This window comes from Muntiacus reevesi, chromosome 16 (genome assembly GCF_963930625.1).
Source record: "Muntiacus reevesi chromosome 16, mMunRee1.1, whole genome shotgun sequence".
Lineage (NCBI taxonomy): Eukaryota > Metazoa > Chordata > Mammalia > Artiodactyla > Cervidae > Muntiacus > Muntiacus reevesi.
The window spans coordinates 34688630-34707836 of record NC_089264.1 but is presented as its reverse complement, the minus strand read 5'-3'; positions in this window follow the sequence as shown (position 1 = coordinate 34707836).

Here is a 19207-nt window from a genome sequence, read left to right as displayed (position 1 = left end):
ATTTTCCCCCAGTCATTTTAAAAATGTAAAAATCATTCTCAGCTCACACCCCATACAAAAACAGCTGGCAGATGAGGCTGGGAAGTCTTGAACTGAAGGGTTGGGGCCCTGAGGAGGTTCTTTTAATGGTACTGTTTGCTGCCTCTCATGGGTGCTCAGACACCTCCAGTTTACTACAGTCAGTGAAGACTTTCAGGGCCTCTGTGTTTGGCCCTGCTTTCTAATGAAACTTGTTTTTCTTCCCTCCCCCGAAAAATACGCAGACTCACTGTCCCCTAAATAAAGCAGGTTCATTATTAGCTACCTGCTTTTGACCTTGTTTCTTTTTCTGTATAGAATCCACCCTCCCTTCTCTCTCCAGTGTCCCTGCAAAGTCACTCTTCTTTCCTGGCTCCACCAAGCAGGTGTAGCCTCTTCATTTCCTCTGAATTCCTACCATCAATTCAGTTCAGTTGCTGAGTCATGTCCAACTCTTTGCAACCCCATGGACTGCAGCACAGCAGGCTTCCCTGTCCATCACCAACTTCTGGAACTTGCTTAAACTCATGTCCATCGAGTCAGTGATATCATCCAACCATCTCACCCTCTGTTGTCTTCTTCTTCTCCTGCCTTAAATCTTTCCCAGCGTCAGAATCTTTTCCAAAGAGTCAGTTCTTTACATCAAATGGCCAAAATATTGGAGCTCCAGCTTCAGCATCAGTCCTTCCAATGAATATTCAGGACTGATTTCCTTTAGGATGGAATGGTTGGATCTCCTTGCAGTCCAAAGGACTCTCAACAGTCTTCTCCAACATCACAGTTCAAAAGCATCAACTCTTCAGCACTCAGCCTCCTTTATGGTCCAACTCTCACATCTGTACATGACTACTGGAAAAACCATAGCTTTGACTAGACAGACCTTTGTTGGCAAAGTAATGTTGCTGCCTTTTAATATGCTGTTTAGATTGGTCATAGTTTTTCTTTCAAGGAGCAAGCGTCTTTTAATTTCATGGCTGCAGTCACCATCTGCCATGATTTTGGAGTCCCCCAAAATAAAGTCTGTCACTTTTTCCATTGTTTCCCCATCTATCTGCCATGAAGTGATAGGATTGGATACCATGATCTTAGTTTTTTGAATGTTGAGTTTTAAGCCAGCTTTTTCACTCTCCTCCTTCACTTTCATCAAGAGGCTCTTTAGTTCCTCTTCTCTTTCTGCCATAAGGGTGGTCTCATCTGCATATCTGAGGTTATTGATATTTCTCCCAGCAATCTTGATTCCAGCTTGTGCTTCATCCAGCCCAGTGTTTCTCATGATGTACTCTGCATATAAGTTAAATAAGCAGGGTGACAATATACAGCCTTCACGTACTCCTTTCCCTATTTGGTACCAGTCTGTTGGTCCATGCCTGGTTCTAACTGTTGCTTGCATACAGTTGACTTGCATACAGACTTCTTATGAGACAGGTAAGGTGGTCTGATGCTTTCATCTCTTTAAGAATTTTCCACAGTTTATTGTGATCCACACAGTCAGAGGCTTTGGCATAGTCAGTAAGGCAGAAGTAGATGTTTTTCTGGAACTCTCTTGCTTTTTTGATGATCCAATGGGTGTTGGCAATTTGATCTCTGGTTCCTCTGCCCTTTCTAAATCCATCTTGAACATCTGGAAGTTCTCAGTTCATGTACTGTTGAAGCCTGATTTGGAGAATTTTGAGCATTACTTTGCTAGCATGTGAGATGAGTGCAATTGTGTGGTAGTTTGAGAAGGAAATGGCAACCCACTCCAGTCTTCTTGCCTGGAAAATCCCATGGACGGAGGAGCCTGGTAGGCTACAATTCATGGGGTCACAAAGAGTCGGACATGACTGAGCAACTTCACTCACTCACTTGAATGTCCTTTGGCATTGCCTTTCTTTGGGATTGGAAAGAAAATTCTAGAGGTGGCAAGAATACAGAGGAATTCCTACCACAGGTGTCACTAATACCCCTTTTAGTTCTTAATTCTAGCTTCTCTTTGTTTTCTCTGTTTTATACGTGTAAGTATTCTGTTTCAGATGAGATTCCTTATCCTCTGTAAATCCTTCTGTGTGCCTAGTCAAGAGCTGAGAATATGATGGAAGCTCAACACTCAGGAATTGACTGGACTCTATCTAGTATGAGGATGTCTTCTCTTGAAAGAGTCAGATGGGACCGATGAGATTCTTAGGACATGCCTTCTGAATCTGAGGGAGGTGATTCTTTAGATGGGATGTACAGACTATCTGTGCTCTCTTGCCTCCTTTACCCTGCAATTAGCGACAATTTTGTTCCATGTGATTGCTAGGATTGTTATCCCATTGTCTTCAGATGTACTTCTGTCACACCCTGTACTTGCTCCTGATTCACCAGTTTTAAAGAGACCTGTTTGACTGCTTTGAATTAGTAGAAGAGGAAAAAGAAATAGTCGCAGATTAAACACCTACTGAGGTAGCAAACAGTGTACTAGGGATTTTACAAAAGATAGGAACGTTCTTAATTGTCACATCAGGGGACTGAAGTTCAGAAAAGTTCACTAACTCCTGTGAACCTAAGTGGTGGAAATGAAATGAAACACACAGGAGGTAACTGCAAAGGAATGTATAGCAGTTTAACCTCCTGATAAGCCTGAGGCATCAGATTTATCTCTATTTGCCCCATCTCTGTATCTCACCTTCCCACTCTCACTCCTACTCAACTGTCTAGTATTCATTGATGAGATAATGTATAAAGTTCATAGCAGAGTCTGACACATGACACTCACTCCAAAGGTGTCCTGTTTTCTTTCTCTTAAATCTCTTCTATTTCTATCCCCCAACCTCTGCAGACCACTTTAAAGTTGAATGGCTATTTTACATCTATGCCTACATTGTAATTCATATTATGATTTATCAAATTACATTAAGGTAGGGAGTCAGAAAGGTAAATATTTAAATGTATGAGTCTAGAGCATGTAAGCTAAGAACTGGTATTTGTGCTCGGTACTCTGCAATTACTTGTTGAGCTAAATTGGCATTTGAAAAATTTTTCTAGATTTAAATTCAAAATAATCAGATTTTACATTTGGCTGAAATCTTGGTGCTTCTGTGTTCCATTCCTTTCAACAGTTCCCCATTGCATAATAGAATTTATTTTGAGTGCCTGGCCTCCGAAGCCTACGGTGGCCTCCTCTCTTTCCACCTGGTTATCGATACTTCCATATGCATTTCAGGCCCCAGGCAAATGGGCTTAGTCAGCCTCCTCAGACAGAAGGGTCTAAAGATCTTCGGCATTTTGACTTTAAAATTTGACCGTTATTTAGGAAACCACACTATGTATCTCACCTTACCTGTGTTTCTTTGATTATGGCAATTCTGCATTTCAAATTCCTTTGCATCCATATCTATAAGTTGAAATTCTCCATGTCTTTTCTTTCTTTTTCATTTTTTCTTTTTTGGCTGTACTGCAAAACATTCACCCAGTGTTCTGCCAGGGAGTCCCTCCACATTCTTTATGGTTTTTTTCAGTGACAACATCCTCCATGAAACTTACACCGACCTCCTTTCTCTCTCTGAATGCCTATACCTCTTTATTTGCTCCCAACCATGATACTCTTCATATATACTCCTTACTGTAATTACTAATGTAAACGTCTCATCTGGTCTGTGAGATTTAATCATCTTCAGGCACAAATTCCATGAAATTTCTCAAGTGGTGCCTGGTCTAAGTGGGATATTCAGTAAATGGAAATTGAGTGAATGGAAACTGAACACAGAAACAATGTAGGAAGTCTCCTCCCCTTTTAGGGAAAGGACTTTAAACTACTCTATCAACCACTTACAATGAACACTTCCCTAACTAGAGAGTGGATTTTTTTTTTCCCTCCCATTGGCTGGGAAACAGTTTCTTCTGATGGAGCGTGAAATTTGAAAGGAAATTAAAAAAAATTTTTTTTCCTTCCGTTTCTTTTTTTGGCTGTGCTGGGTCTTTGTTGCTTTGCTCAGGCTTTCCTTAGTTGTCATGAGTGGGGCTCCCCTTCACTGTGGTGTCTGGGCTTCTCATTGCTGTGGCTTCTCTTGTTGTGGAGCACAGGCTCTAGGCATGGGGTCGGTAGTTATGGAGCCTGGGCTGAGCTGCCACGCAGCATGTGGGATCTTCCTGGACCAAAGACTGAACCGGTGTCCCTTGCATTGACATTGACATATGGATTCTTATCCACTGTGTCACCAGGGAAGTCCCTGGAAGGAAGTATTTTAAAGTTCTACTTGAGTTCAGAAAATGAGAAAAAGCGTCAACATGTTAATTACCGGAAGAGTTACAATAAGAAAGCAAAGTTTATGCATTGTCAGCTCACCCACCATGAGAATATTTTAATTTATAGCACTACTCCTAAAGGAGAAGAAAATGATGAGTAAGTAATAATGAGGTTCCTGCTTCAAACTTGTGGATCTTAGAAGAAATAATCCTCAACTTCTGATGTAGCAACCTAGGGAGATACAAACCTACTTCTGATGACAAGGTCATGGAGAAAAATATTTTGAGTAAATACCTCTGGTTACAAGGTGGACAACAGTGCTTTTGTACTTCTTTGAAAAAATATACATATTTATTTTTTCTTCCAGTTTTATTGATATATAGTTGACATACAGTATTGCATAACTTTAAGGTGTATAGCACAATGATTTGATTTACATAAATCATGAAATGATTATCCAAGTAAGTTTAGAGAACATCCATTATCTCATATAGATACAAACTAAAGAAACAAAAAAATTTTAATTAAAGAATTGTTTTTCTTGTGCTGGGAACTCTTTTCTCTTGAGGATTTTCATATGTAACATATAGCAATGTTAAGTATATTTATCAAGTTGTCCATGTGGTGTATAAGTACATGCCTAATACTTATTTCTCTTATATCTGGAAATTCATACCTTTTGACTGTCTTCATCCAATTTTTTCTGCCCACTTCCTGCCTCTGGTAATCACAAATCTGATCTCTTTTACTATGAGTTTATTTATTTGTGTGGTTTAATTTTTGAAGTTTTTTTTTTTTAATGTGGACCATTTTTTAGAAAAGTCTTTGTTGAATTTGTTACAGCATTGCTTCCTTTTTTCTTTTTTATGTTTTTTTTTTTTTCTTTTTTTTGCCAGGAGGTATGTGCGTCCTTAGCTCCTCGACTAGGGATCAAACCTGCACCCACAGCATTGGAAGGTTAGGTCTTAACCCCTGGACTGCCAGGGAAGTTCTTGTTTGCTTTTAAAATACAGTTGACTTCACCATTATGTTAATTACTGTTATACAGCACAGTGATTCAATGTTTCTACACATTTCAAGCTCATCACCACAATAAGACTAGTGAGAATATGTCACTGTTCTAAGGTATGACATAGTTATTGACTATAGTCTCTTGCACATTTCATACCCATGTCTCATTAATTTTGCAGCTAGAAGTTTTTACCTCTTAATCTCCCTTACCTATTTTTTTTCCTGGCAACACCTTCCCCGCTGTAACCACCTGTTTGTTCTTTGTATTGATAACTCTTTTTCTGCTATGTTATGTTTGTGCATTTGTTTTGTTTTTTAGATTCCACATATAAATGAAATTATACAGCATTTTTCTTTCTGTCTTATTTCACGTAGTACAGTACTCTCCAGGTCTGTTCATTCTGTCACAAATGGAAATATTTCATTCTTTTTTATGATTGAATAATATTCCATTGTATTCCAGTGTTCCACATCTTCTTCATCCTTTCATCTATTGATGGGCACTTTCAGTTCAGTTCAGTTCAGTCGCTCAGTCGTGTCCAACTCTTTGCGACCCCATGAACCACAGCACACCAGGCCTCCCTGTCCATCACCAACTCCCGGAGTCCACCCAAACCCATGTTCATTGAGTCGGTGATGCCATCCAATCATCTCATCCTCTGGCGTCCTTCTCCTCCTGCCCTCAATCTTTCCCAGCATCAGGGTCTTTTCCAATGAGTCAACTCTTCGCATCAGATGGCCAAAGTATTGGAGTTTCAGCTTCACATCAGTCCTTCCAATGAACACCCAGGACTGATCTCCTTTAGCATGGACTGGTTGGATCTCCTTGCAGTCCAAGGGACTCTCAAGAGTCTTCTCCAACACCACAGTTCAAAAGCATCAATTCTTCTGCACTCAGCTTTCTTTATAGTCCAACTCTCCTATCCATACATGACCACTGGAAAAACCATAGCCTTGACTAGATGGACCTTTGTTGGCAAAGTAATGGGCACTTTGTATGATTCCATATTTCGGCTATTATAAATAATGTTGCAATGAACGTTGTTGTTGCTTAGTCACTGAGTCATGTCCACCTCTTTTGTGACCCCATAGACTGTAGCCCACCAGGCTCCTCTGTCCATGGGATTTCCCAGGCAAGAACACTGGAGTGGGTTGCCCTTTCCTTCTCCAGGGGGTCTTCCTAACCAAGGTTTTAAACCTGCAGCCCCTGCATTGGCAGGTGGATTCTTACCACTGAGTCCCCAGGGAAGCCCACAATGAACATAGGGGTACATATATTTTTTTGAATTAGTGTTTTTGTGTTGTTTGGATAAATACCCAGGAGTGGAATTGTTGGATCATATGGTAGTTTTATTTTTAATTTCTTGAGGTATCTCTATACTGTTTTCCATAGTGGCTATACCAATTTACATTCCCACCAACAGTGCACAAGACATCTCTCTTCTTCACATTTTTGGCAACACTTGCTATTTGTTGTTTTTTGGATAATAGTCACTCTGACAACTTTGAGTTGATATTTTATTGTGGTTTTGATATGCATTTCCCTGATGATTTTGGATTTTGAGCATTTTTTTGTGTATGTTAGGCATCTCTATATCTTCCTTGAAAAATACCTTTTCAGATATTCTGCCCATTTCTTAATTGGGTTGTTTGGTTTTTTTTTATGTTGAGTGTATATGTTTGTATATATTGAACATTATCAGATTTTCATTTGCAAATAAATCATATGTATCATTTGTAAATATCTTCTTCCATTCAGTAGATTGTCTTTTGGTTTGTTTATGGTTTCCTTTGCTGTGCAAAAGCTTTTACATTTAGATTCCGTTTATTTATTTTTGCTTTTGCTTTTTTTACCTTAGAAACAGATTCAAAAACACATTGCTGCAATTTATGTCATGGAGTATTCTAGCTATGTTTTCTTCTAGGGGCTTTATGGTTTCTGGCCTTACATTTAGGTCTTTAACCCATTTTGAGTTTATTTTTGTACATAGTGTTAGAAACTGTTTTAATTTCATCCTTTTAACATGTAGCTGTCCAGTTTTCCATGCACCACTTATTGAGAGACTCTTTTCTCCATTGTATATTCTTGCCTTCTTTGGCATAGATTAATAGATCATAAGTGTGTAAGCTTATTTTTGGGTTGTCTATTCTGCTCCATTGATTTACCTGTCTGCTTTTGTCCCAGTACCACACTGTTTTGATTACTGTAGCTTTGTAGTATAGTCTGAAGCCAAGGAGCATGATCCATCCAGATCTGTTCTACTTTCTCAAGGTTGCTTTGGCTCTTACACGTCTTTTGTGTTTCCACACAAATATTAGAATTCTTTGTTCTAGTTCTGTGGAAAATGCTATTAATATTTGATAGGGATTGTATTTAATTTGCAAATTGCCTTTGGTAGTATAGTAATTTTAGCAATATTAACTCTTCCAGTCCATAGACATAGTGTATCTTTCCTCTTGTTTATGCTGTCTTCAATTTCTTTTATCAGTGTCATATAGTTTTCTAAGAATAGGTCTTTTATCTCTTTAGTTAGATTTATTCTTAAGTATTTTACTTGTTTTGATGCAGTGGTAAATGAGATTAGCTTCTTAATTTCTCTTTCTTGTGGTTCATTGTTAGTGTATAGAAATAGAACAGATTTCTGCAAATTAATTTTATATCCTGCAACTTTACCAGATTTATTGATGAGCTCTAGTAGTTTTTTGGTGGTATCATTAGGATTTTCTATTTGTAGAATCATATCATCTGCAAGCAGTGATAGTTTTACTTCTTCCTTTTAATTTTGGATGCATTTATTTCTTTTTCTTCTCTGATTGCTGATCTTTAGGAAATACTTTCAGTTTTTCACTGTTGAATACATTGTATTGTGCTCAGTCATGTCTGACTTTGCAACTGCATGGACTGTAGCCCACCAGGCTCCTCTGTCCATAGAATTTTCCAGGTAAGAATACTACAGTGGGTTGCCATTTCCTTTTCCAGGGGTCCAGGCTAGCTGTGGGCTTATCATATATGGCTCTATACCCACTTGGTTGAGAGTTTTTATCATAAATGAGTGTTGCATCTTGTCAAAAGCTTTTTCTCCAGGTATGGAGATGATCATATGGTTTTTATTCTTCAGTTTGTTATCACATTGAATGATATGCAGATACTGAACCATCCTTGTACCCTAGGATAAATCCCACATGATCATGGTTTGTAGTCCTTTTATTTTTATTTTGTTTTTGGTCATGTAAGGAATAATAGTAAGCATTGTAACAGTTACATTTTGGTGGTTAGTTTCCCATTTTATTGCTTGGATGTTTCTTTGGTGACAGTAAGGTGATCTTCCACAATCTCTTTTTCAATTTGTTGTGTTTTTTTATTTACTAATATTATTCTAAGTAAATATATATATATATATATATATTCATATATATGTGTGTATATATATATAGTTGTTGTTGTTGTTTAGTTGCTAAGTCATATCTGACACTTTGCGACCCCCATGGACTATAGCTGACCAGGCTCCTCTGTCCATGGGATTCTCCAGGCAAGAATACTGCAGTGGGTTGCCATTTCTTTGTCCATATATATATAAATTATTAGCATAAATTTTGCCACTCACCTTTACGTTGTGCACACCAGTTTTAAATGCAAACATAAGCATTTAATTTGTACACAAAAATCATCAAAATTATAGACCCAATGGGATTTTGTGCTGATGGGGCATCTTGAACATTATATGTGAATAGGGTGTCAAGAAATAGCATACATATTGCATGTATCTCCCCTGCTCACATGCATACTCCAGTTTTAAATCTGACTTCACTTACAAAACACAAGTTCAAAGATAAAGTTATTAAGAATTTCAAGACAGAAAATTAAACTAAGTGCAGGGCCTTCTGAGAGCAGAACCTCATGCAACTGACTACACTGGTCACACACCCATGAAGCTGCTTTATTTGCTATATGTGCTTGAACCAAACTTCTTAAATATCTTGCTGGTTGTGGAAAGGCTGCTCATTGTGACCTAATAATCCTCTCCTTCCTCCTTGGTATCAGAATGCAAATTTTATTTGGAGATTTAAGATGCTCAGGGCTTTCCAGGTGGCTAAGTGGTAAGGAATCTGACAGCCAAAGCAGAAGAAGATCCCATCCCTGGGTCAGGAAGATCCCCTGGTGTTCAGTTCAGTTCAGTCACTCAATCGTGTCCGACTCCTTGCGATCCCAGGGACTGCAGCACACCAGGCCTCCCTGTCCATCACCAACTCCCAGAGTTTACTCAAACTCATGTCCATTGAGTCAGAGATGCCATTCAACCATTTCATCCTCTCTCATCCCCTTCTCCTCCCACCTTCGATCTTTCCCAGCATCAAGGTTTTTTCCAGTGAGTCAGCTCTTTGCATCAGGTGGCCAGAGTATTGGAATTTCAGCTTCAACATCAGTCCTTCCAATGAACATTCAAGCTTTAGGATGGACTGGTTGGATCTCCTTTCAGTCCAAGGGACTCTCAAGAGTCTTCTCCAACACCACAGTTCAAAAGCATTAATTCTTCGGCAGTCAGCTTTCTCTATAGTCCAACTCTCATATCCATACATGACTACTGGAAAAACCATAGCCTTAATAGGTGAACCTTTGTTGGCAAAGTAATGTGTCTGTTTTTTAATATGCTATCTAGGTTGGTCATAACTTTTCTTCCAAGGAGTAAGCGTCTTTTAATTTCATGGTTGCAGTCACCATCTGCAGTGATTTTCCAGCCCCCAAAAATAAAGTCTGCCACTGTTTCCACTGTTTCCCCATCTATTTGCCATGAAGTGATGGGACCGGATGGCATGATCTTAGTTTTCTGGATGTTGAGCTTTAAGCCAACATTTTTACTTTCCTCTTTCACTTTCATCAAAAGGCTCTTTAGTTCTTCTTCACTTTCTGCCATAAGGGTGGTGTCAACTGCACATCTGAGGTTATTGATATTTCTCCCAGCAATCTTGGTTCCAGCTTGTGCTTCATCCAGCCCAGCGTTTCTCATGATGTACTCTGCATATAAGTTAAATAAGCAGGGTGACAATATACAGCCTTGAGGTATTCCTTTTCCAATTTGGAACCAGTCTGTTGGTCCACATCTAGTTCTAACTGTTGCTCCTGACCTGCATACAGGTTTCTCAAGAGGCAGATCAGGTGGTCTGGTATTCCCATCTCTTTAAGAATTTTCCACAGTTTATTGTGATCCACACAGTCAAAGTCTTTGGCATAGTCAGTAAGGTAGAAGTAGATGTTTTTCTGGAACTCTCTTCCTTTTTTGATGATCCAACGCATGTTGGCAATTTGGTCTCTGGTTCCTCTGCCTTTTCTAAATCCAGCTTGAATATCTGGAAGTTCACAGTTAACATACTATTGAAACCTGGCTTGGAGAATTTTAAGCATTACTTTGCTAGCATGTGAGATGAGTGCAATTGTGTGCTAGTTTGAGCATTCTTTGGCATTGCCTTTCTTTGGGATTGGAATGAAAACTGACCTTTTCCAGTCCTGTGGCCACTGCTGCGTTTTCCAAATTTGCTGGCATATTGAGTGCAGCACTTTCACAGCATAATCTTTTAGGATCTGAAATAGCTCAGCTGGAATTCCATCACCTCCACTAGCTTTGTTCATAGTGATGCTTCCTAAGGCCCACTTGACTTCACATTCTAGGATGTCTGGTTCTAGGTGAGTGATCACACCATTGTGATTTTGGTCATGAAGATATTTTCTGTACAGTTCTTCTGTGTATTCTTGCCACCTCTTTGTAATATCTTCTGCTTCTGTTAGATCCATACCATCTATGTTCTTTATTGTGCCCATCTTTGCATGAAAATTTTCCTTGGTATCTCTAATTTTCTTGAAGAGATCTCTAGTCTTTCCCATTCTATTGTTTTCCTCTATTTCTTTGCACTGATCACCGAGGAAGGCTTTCTTATCTCTCCTTGCTATTCTTTGGCACTCTGCATTCAAATGGGTATACCTTTCTTTTTCTCCTTTGCTTTTCCCCTGGAGTAGGAAATGCCAACCCTGTCTAGTATTCTTGCCTGAAAAATTCCATGGACAGAGGAGCCTGGCGGGCTACAGTCCATGGGGTCGCCAAGAATCAGACATGACTGAGTGACCAAGCACATATACAAGATGCTCAGCTAAAAATGACATTTTCTAGCATCTTAAGCAGCTACTTGTGAACAAGTTTTGGTTAACCAGATGTATTCAGAAGTATTGCCTGGGATTTAGGGGACAGCAGCATCATACCTCCTTTCCAGCTGCTTGGAGTAGAATGAGAACTATAAGTCCAGCAGTCACCTTGGAACATGTGGCAACCTTGAAGATAGAAAGGTTCTCAAATGAAATACATAGAAGGTGCCTTATTCCCTGTAAGACCATGGAGCTGCCACATGAGCCCTTGGCTGCTCACCATAAGACTTTTAATGTGTAAGAGAAAAACTTGTATCTGGTTAATCACTATTATTTGATGCTTTGATTATATGCAGATGAAATTAAGCCTAACTTACAGGGAAAGATTCACTAGTTCACATAGGTTAACAAATTAATTTAAGCAATGTTTTAAAGACAAACTTCAGGCAGTCCTCAAATTTGTTATTGGGTAACACATTTAGAATACCCTAGCTTGAGTGGCACCCATTTCTAAGCTCAAGAAGAAATTTTCCTCTTTCTTCCCAGTTCAGGACTCTGTTCTGGAGCTCTGAGATTGCAGATACACTCCAGATAAATGTAGTGTTATAAAAGTAATGCATTATGCCAGTGAAATAGTAATAAAATAATAATGTGAGAGTAGAATTTTGTAATTTTTCTAAGTAATTTAAATACCAATTTTGGTATTTAATAATTTAGGGCATCCCTGATATCAGTTGGTAAAGAATCTGCCTGCAATGCAGGAGACTCTGGTTTGATTCCTGGGTCGAGAAGATCTGTTGGAGAAGGGATAGGAAACCCACTCCAGTATTCTTGGGATTCCCTCGTGGCTCAGCTGGTAAAGAATCTGCCTACAATGTGGGAGACTAGGGTTTGATTCCTGGGTTGGTAAGATCCCCTGGAGAAGGGAATTTAATAATTTGAATACCAATCTTACAATGAGCATCGGAAAGAAAATCATAAACATCCATGTTGACAATTATGAGATTACCTATAGAAAAGCGTTGTCAACCATAAAAAAAAAAAAAAAAAAAATAGATCAAGTTGTTACATCTGTGTGTGTGCTCAGTCGCCTCCAACTCAGCAACCCCATGGACTTTAGCCCACCAGGCACACCAGGTTCCTCTGTCCATAGAATTTTCCAGGGGAAAATACGGGAGCAGTAACTGCCATTTCTTATTCCAAGGGATCTTCCCAGCGCAAGGATTGAACCCGCATCACTTCTGTCTCCTGCATTGGCAGGCGGACTATTTACCACCGAGGCCTGTGGGAAGCCCAAGTTGTTGCCTCAGTGAAGAAATCAGGTTGACTAATACTGCCACCTAGAGGTAAGATTCAAAACTACCATTTCTGATCTCTGCATGCTTGGACTGGAGCCTTCTAGGATCCATGGGATCCAGCCAAAAATACCGAAGTGGGTTGCCACGCCCTCCTCCAGGGGACCTTCCCCACCCAGGGGTCAAACCCGCAACTCTCATGTCTCCTTCATTGGCTTGGGGGTTCTTTACCATTAGCACCACCTGCTTATCTCTAAGGACCCCGAAAGGATAAGGGTTTGAGCAGGTGGTTTCTTCTCCCACTGACTAGTTAGTACTAGCTATCCTAATTGTCTTGCCCATTTATGAAGAGTCACTAGATGACATTTTCCAGGAGCATCCTGGAGGTAGCCGGGGTAGCAGCTGGGATGTGATCATAAATCAAGCTAAATGATACATGGAGTGCGGTACGCTTCCCATTTTTCCTGTCTAAGGGCTGTCCTGGCTGAGGAGCATGGAGATGGGCTTTAACTCAGAAGCATGAGGATTAAGCAGAAGTAGGTCTTGGAAGAGGATGACAGGGGAAAGCAATGGAAGTGGAAAATCCATCTCTCTTCTCAAATGTCCTTCCAGCTGATCCTCAAGGACTAACCTCGGGCCCATTTCCCATCCTTCTGCCTGGTTTATTCTGCTTTCCTCAACCTCATGTGCTCCATGATGACCTTTTGTAAGCTCTTCTTCTCTCTTATCCCCTTTCTAACCTCCTTCTCATCTCACCTTGGTCAGCATTGTTCGCTGGAAAGACAGTAGGGAAGAAGGCATGGTTTGAATCTGGTCCCCCGTTTATCTTACTATTTATCTCAAGCAGGTCACTTATAATTTCCTGAGACTCCAGTTAATCATATCTGTATGGGATACAGTGGGATTCACTGGTGACTCAGACGGTAAAGAGTCTGCCCGCAATGCAGGAAAGCTGAGTTCGATCCCTGGGTCCGGAAGATCCCCTGGGGAAGGAAATGGTAACCCACTTCACTATTCTTGCCTAGAAAATCCCATGGATGGAGGAGCCTGGCAGACTATAGCCCATAGGCTCGCAATGAGTTGGACATGACTGAGTGACTTCACTCACTCACTTACTCACTCAGGGGGTACAGTACATAGACCTTACAGGATGGATACCAAACTAAAATGGGGAAATATATTGTGAGAGAAACTGACATGTGGTGAGTAGTTAAGAAATTTTATTTTTTTTTTCCCTTTTCTCATTCTCTTGTCCTCCATAAATCACTGTCAGGAAAAACTAGTGAAAAAGAAAAATAGGCTGTTGGTATAAAGTATTAGGTATAAATTATCTTCAAAGTGTGATTTTAAAGATACAATGACAATCAGTGTCTATTACTTTTGTGTTTTTTTAACCTGTGCGTTCTCCGAGAAAGAGAAGTTCATCAGATATGGTCATAAAGTGGAAGGGAAAACCATGGGCTATTCTACTTACTCATCTGTAATTTGTGATCAATCACTTTGACCTCTCTGAGCCTAAGTTCTTCACCTGTGAAGCAGGGACAATGTTCCCTCTCATGTCTGCTTACTCAGTGCTTATGAGGACACAGCAGGTAAAATAGCTGGAGGGATTTTGTAAAGTCTAAAGTAAACACTAATGTAAATAGTAAATGATAATGTAAACAGTAATTATTATATTTTGTTTCCTCTTTGTTATACCCATAGTGGACATTCAGTAACTATTAGAAAAATATTAACCATGAATTTTACCTAATTAATTCACCTAGTAGTCATTGAAAACTTATTAAGTGCCTTTCTTTGGGATTGGAATGAAAACTGATCTTTTCCAGTCCTGTGGCCACTGCTGTTTTCCAAATTTGCTGGCATATTGAGTGCAGCACTTTCACAGCATCATCTTTTAGGATTTGAAACAACTCAACTGGAATTCCATCACCTCCACTAACTTTGTTCATAGTGATGCTTCCTAAGGCCCACTTGACCGCCCACTGAAGCCAAATGAAAAATATGGAGACAGAGTTTGGAGAAGATAGAAAGGTGGCTTTAATTCTCAGCTGACGGAGATGGGGTCAGTGACATCTCTGACAGTAGGGTCAAGCCTCAAGAACTGTGGCCCGCCCGCCCCCCTTGAGTTGTCGAGTGGCTTATATAAGTTGAGGGCTCTCAGTCAGGAGTCAGGGATGAGGAACAAGTGTTAGGATTTTGATTTCTTCCTCTTTCTTTGCTTCAAAGACAGTCATAGGTTGACATCAGTAACCCAGTAATTGAGTCTGGCAGTTCAGTGGTTCTGCGGTCTTCTTTCTCATATGTAACTACAAGGGGAAGGGTATTGTAAGGGTAAACACCAAACAGAGAATATATTTAGCATAGTGTCAAAGGCGTCACTAAAGTGTGATGAGTAGCTCCTGCAGAGTTAGGGGGCAGGAAAGCAAACTAAGTTACAGATATGCAGAGTTGCTGCTGCTGCTGCTAAATCACTTCAGTCATGTCTGACTCTGTGCAACCCTATAGATGGCAGTCCACCAGGCTCCCCCCTCCCTGGGATTCTCCAGGCAAGAACCCTAGAGTGGGTTGCCATTTCCTTCTCCAATGCATGAAAGTGAAAAGTGAAAGTGAAGTTGATCAGCCTACCAGGCTGCTCCGTCCATGGGATTTCTGGAGTGAGGTGCCATTGCCTTCTCCAATATGCAGAGTTAGGAGCAGTTAAAGTAAAAGAACTAGGGATGTTCAGGCCTGCTCACCGTTCTCTGTACCATTTTTGTTCATCTTTATTCTCAGGAAAGGGAAAGGAAACAAGTCATTCCTCTTTTTTTTCCTTTTCACTGTGACAGTATCATGTTGGGGAGTGGGTGTGTATTGAGGTCATCATTTGTGGTAGGAGCCTAGAAGGGAGTAACTGATGTTGTGGAGTCCAAGAAGTACTTTACAGAGATGAAGCATTTCAGATATACATATTTTCATAAACAGAAATGGAGAAAAGAAAACTCATCTTCTCAGAATGATCAAAGACATGGATTTGGAAAAATCTGGGAGAAAGAGGCAAGTTGTTTGTTGAAACAGCAGACTGAGAGAGTGTGTATGTCTGTGTGTGTGCGCGCACACAAGTGAGAGAGAGAATGAGCTACACCTTTAATTGCTGATAAAATGCAGCTGGAAATGTCTGTTACAAGCAGATCTTGGAGGGTCTTAAATTATACACAAAGAATTTTGTGTCCCTGGTGGTTCAGATGGTGAAGAATCCGCTTGCAGTGAGGGAGACCTGGGTTCAGTCCCTGGGTTGGGAAGATCCCCTGGAGGAGGGCATGGCAACCCACTCTAGTACTCTTGCCTGGAGAATCCCCACGGACAGAGTAGCCTGGCGGGCTACAGTCCATGGGGTCGCAAAGAGTCTGACATGACTGATCAACTAAGCACATCTCTGGAGCAATAGGCCACTAACCATTAAAACAGTTAAATGGCATGATCAGAACTGTGTTTTTTGCATGTAACTCTTAGGAAAACATAATGTGAGATATTATCACAAAATATGCAAAATAACTGAACTAGAGTAGAATGCTGGAGATACAAAGTGTATAGAAAATGAGATGTTGCTAATATGAGCCTACATCCTTCAGCAACTATTAATTAGGGGAGGAGTTTGCAATGAATGAGGAGTTTGGACTTCCCTGGTGGCTCAGACGGTAAAGCGTCTGCCTACAACACCGGAGACCCGGGTTTGATTCCTGGGTCGGGAAGATCCCTTGGAGAAGGAAATGGCAACCCACTCCAGTGTTCTTGCCTGGAGAATCCTATGGATGGAGGAGCCTGGTGGGCTACACTCCATGGGGTCGCAAAGAGTCGGACACAACTGAGCAACTTCACTTTCACTTTGCAATGAAGAAAGAATATACTATGAATTGAAATTACCTAGATGGAAGGATTGTGAGGACGTGCCATCAGCCAAAGAGAGCCCAAAGATCAGGAACTCAAAAGTGCAAAAATTAATAAATAGAAACCTCAATTAAATGGACTTGGGACACCAGAAGGGGGAGCTCTCAGGCCTTAGACCATAGCAGAGCCCAGCAGGAAGAAAAGGATTCAGCCAATGAAAAGCCATGGGTTCTTAGCTTACTCTAGTCCTTCCCAACTTCCTTTTCCCCTCTATGGAACTGTTCTCTTGCCATGGGGGGATTTGCACATGGTGCACCATGATTGCAGACCCATGATTGCAATTCTTCACTGATTCCAAACAAACCCACCTTTGCTGGAGAAATATAGGGCAGTTGATTTGCTAAAGGCCAACAAGTATGTTGTTATGGGCTCCCCTCGTAGCTAAGTTGGTAAGGAATCTGCCTGCAATGCAGGAGACCCAGGTTCAGTCCCTGGGTCGGGAAGATCCCCTGGAGAAGGAAATGGCAACCCACTCCAGTATTCTTGCCTGGAGAATCCCATGGACAGAGGAACCTGGCAGGCTATAGTCCATGCGGTTGCGAGAGTCGGACACGACTTAGCGTCTAAACCAGCAAACCAGCAACAAGTATGTTATAGTAGAAATCAAATAGGCTTTCTTGTCAAATTGGCTAGTGTTACAATCCTGCCATTTATATGCATGTTATCAACAAACAAGTTACCAAAACTCTCTGAGACTTGATTCCTTACCTAAAAAACGGGAATAATAATAATACTTAGTTTACATGATTGATGTAGAGAATCCCTGTTGCTTAATCTCCTTGGCATCCATCCTCCACTTCTTCCAGCAACACACCCAACTATCATTTTGGAATCCACCTACCCTTCACTGTCAGATTGTGAGCACGCATGAACTTCCAACAGGCAGATCTGATTGGCTCAGGGATGGATACGTGACCCAAATCGGTCTATTGAGAGTATTATGGCTAAACTCCAAGGCTTTTGTTTGTGAGTAGATTCTCCACAGTCTGTGAAGCTGAGAGTTGGATACAAAGTTTAGAGCTGCTATAACCCTCTTGCCACCTCAGAGGAGATTCTGGAACTGTGCAGTACAATGCTTGGAGCCCAAAGATGAAGCCTTCATAGCAAGAGATACAGAGAAATGGAACCACTTGAACATTGTATGAGCCCTTGTTGACAGTACTTCCCCAAATTGGCCAGGCTGATGGACTTTTCAATTAAGTGAACTTCAGAAAAGGCTATGTTATGTTCTCTGTACAGTAATAAACACTGCCCCCACCCCCCAAAAAAGTTTAGGGGCTTACAACAATAAAGATTTATTTCTCTCTTATGCTCCATAGAATGGCTACAGCTCTGCTAGATTATTTTTGATCTGGGACGCAGGATGATAGAGGAATCTCTGCTTGGAAAAGCACCAGTTGTTGTAATAGAGGGAAAAGGGAGCAGGGAAAATAAGTACTGGCTTTTAAACCATCTATCTGGCATATGCTTCCTGCTTACATGTCATTGGCCAGAACAAATTCACATACTCAAGCTTGATGCCATAGTGTGCAGAGAGACAGCAAATGTTTTTGAATAACAGTGCAATTTACCAATAAGTTTCCCTTTTGCTTAAGCAAGATTAGGTCATATTTTCTGTCACTTGCAGCCAGAAGAACCTTAACTGAGAAAAGCCGGTGAAAGAGTTAAATTAGATATTTTATTTAAAGTAGCCAACACATGATAAACATTCAGTAAATAGGCGCTAAATACTATTTTCAAGTGCATGAACACAGACTAATTGAGAATTATATCTTTCTCAAAAGTTCTCAATTTCTTTATTCACTATCACATTTATTGAGCTCTTTTTAAGTGATGCACACTGTGCTAGGTGGTAGGGACATAAAATGATACATTTACAGTTTAGTTCTCCAGGAGATTTCTTTTTTAAAAAAAGAAATAATATGAGGACTTGGTGTCTCATGCCTGAGGAAAGTGATAAACATTTAGGAAATTACTATTCAGAGAAAGGTTATATATGGCACGCAATAAAATGGAACCAAAAGTATGAAATCACCACATCAATCCATTTGTCTAATACATATTTATTAGCCTCTAATATGAGCTAGACATTATTGAGTTAGAAAAACAAATAACATTTATTGTCATCTTTAGAGAACTTAAAATGTAGTAGTAAAGAGAGGTGAGCTGAGAGTATAAAATGGATGCTGTCATAAAAATAAAATAATGCAGATGATGGCTAATGCTGATGGCCCCCAATGACTTCCATTTTGCCAAATCTAAAGATCAACACAACCTTGCTCAAAAAGCAACTGACAGAGTTAATCATTCCCTGATTCTTCACTTGCTTGTGCACACTCCCCTTCCGGGTTTTCCTCCTAGGATCAGTCCTCTGTTCCATACTTAACACACTTTTCCCCGGGTGATCTCATTCAGTCTTCTGGCTTTAACTGTTATTTGTACACTGATGATTCCCAGTTTTATGACCACCTCAACTTCCCTCCACAACTCCAGAATGATTGATTTTATTGACTCCTTGTATAACAAGCATCTCACAGTTATTACCAGACGGGACTCCTGATCCATCAATCCCAAACTGGTGCCTTTCTCAATATTCCCACTCGAGTAAAGCCTTTC